The sequence below is a fragment of the Schistocerca cancellata genome, chromosome 6 (genome assembly GCF_023864275.1).
Source record: "Schistocerca cancellata isolate TAMUIC-IGC-003103 chromosome 6, iqSchCanc2.1, whole genome shotgun sequence".
NCBI lineage: Eukaryota > Metazoa > Arthropoda > Insecta > Orthoptera > Acrididae > Schistocerca > Schistocerca cancellata.
This window is the reverse complement of record NC_064631.1, coordinates 368,910,880-368,913,306: the sequence shown is the minus strand read 5'-3', so window position 1 is coordinate 368,913,306 and position 2,427 is coordinate 368,910,880.

Here is a 2,427-nt window from a genome sequence, read left to right as displayed (position 1 = left end):
TGGTGGGGGGGGGGGGGGGGAGAGCCACTTGTAATGTTTCAGTACAACGCTCGTGTTCCCTAGTTTCACGGCCATGTATGACTGTGAAATCAACACTAGCACGGCAGATGGACATAAATAATATCGCATTTTCGACTACTTCTGGGCCCCCAGTGGCCTACGTAACCTCCATGGCCTTGTCATAGTGGGAAACTTTTGTGCCTTTATCGGCTTGCACACAAGGTTACATCGACCATCAAGTTCTGTCCGTGGCTGCAGCCTTCGGCCTGCTAACTCTTAAACCTGACATTACTTCCCACTGCTTTAACGCTACACTGCCTGCAGCCACAGATGTGCTTACTGCCAGTAAGTGACCAACTCGTTTTCGATGCATGTTCCTCAGTGCTTGTTTGGGACTGCTAATACAACTTTTGTACAACTTCCACCTCAGAACCTGATGACCACGCTCATTCCTCCTGTGTCAGTATACGTCATACCTGCACCTACCATATCATGCATCGTGTGTGGCCACAATCTTATCATGTCCACCAAGACCTCAGGTGATGCAGTGCACTACATTCCTACTCTGCATCGTGTCCTCAATCATGATCTCACACCTACTGCCAGACATTCGTCACCACAGCATCCACCCACTGTGCGCACCTCACAGATAGTTCACATAACCTACGACTGTGTAGTATGCCCCAGCAGACAGATTCCCCAAACTGCCACAGTTACAAAAGGATAATCCAAAAACATTGCCCTGGTCGACAACTTGCTAAACATCCTCAGCATCCTGGATGTTGATGCCTGTATTATATGCCTTGTCAGCCACTTACATGACTTTACGGATCTCGTCAGTGACCTACCTTTATCGTTACCATCACACCACAAGTATCAGAAGGCGAAATGAATTATTACCAAGTGTCTGTCACACCCTCTGACCAAAGCTATCCATTACATAATCCGCAATGAACATTTTGGTTCTAGAACGCCTTCTCATCTCTGGTGCCACCTACATATACTCATGGATCGGTAAGTCATGCCTGACATCGCCATATGGACAATTTAGCTTGTTAAATTCTCACATGTACTACAGTTACAGCTACAGCTGGACCCCTCAGAGACCAAACTTAATCTGGCTGACCTAGCTCTCAGAATCATCTGCTTCAGATAACCACTACCGGCTGTTGCTCCAGTTACAGGAAATGCAGTTGGTAGCAGTGTACAAACTCCCACTCCACCATCTCACTTCAGCAGCAGGGGTTATGCGCAGTCAGCTGCATCTTAACAGAACAGTATGCTGCCACCTGGTGATCGATACCCACTGCCACTGACTTCGCACAAGCCAACTCTTGTGCAAGCTGTTGCCTCCAGGCAGAGTGAGCTGGATGGATGGTGCAGTTGGCACACCTCACACTCCTCAATCACCTTACCCACTGCTCTGATTTCATGCCACATTTGGAGAGACAGCACGAATTTGTCATTCACCCTGTGCTTACTTAAATGCTGCACACGGGCTGGTCTAGACGCCATAGCTCACGACAACTCTTTATGGTGCTGTTAGATACAACAGTCAGCCACCACATCCACATTACCCAAGAGTCTCTATATGTGAAGGACGTTGCGTCTTATTTTCTCATCATTTCTCATCAACACCGGAGTAGAAGCCAGCATCGTTCCAACTGACCATCTGACCATCTCCCCCTCCCCCCACCCCTCTCGCACTCTCTTCCAGTGAAGCTGTCTTTATATGCCTCCAATATATTCCTCATCGGCGAGCACAACACACCTGAACTTCGAGTCAATTTCGTGCCTGAGAGAGAGAGAGAGTTTTGCTGGACTTTTCACAATGCCGATGTGACAAGCCAGTCATAGGCATTGGCGTCGTCAAACACTTTGATTTATCTCCTTGTCTACAAACTGCTACTTTATTATATCATACTACTGGCACCCATATTTCGAGTTCATACAGTTGTACCCTCACCAACTAGTGACATGTTTCTTTTTCCTCTGTCCGAGTGCCCTTCATTGAATTCCCTTCTGGCTTCCATTAAGCGAGGTGGCGCAGTGGTTAGCACACTGGACTTGCATTCTGGAGGACGACAATGCAAACCCACATCCGACCATCCAGATTTGGGTTTTCCATCATTTCCCTAAATCGCTTCAGGAAAATGCTGGGATGGTTGTTTTGAAAGGGCACAGCTGATTTCATTCCCCATTCTTCCCTAATGCGAGCTTGTGCTCCGTCTCTAATGACCTTGTTGTCGATGGGACGTTAAACAATAATCCCCTCCTTCTCCTCGCCCTTCTGGCTTCCCTACTTGTCGAGCTCATGGCCGAACGCTCATAGGTCGACACCTTACGTACTCACAGCAAGAAGCTAAAACACTCGATCAGTGAAGCATTAGAGAACCTGTCATGGACTCACCATATACTGTAATACTG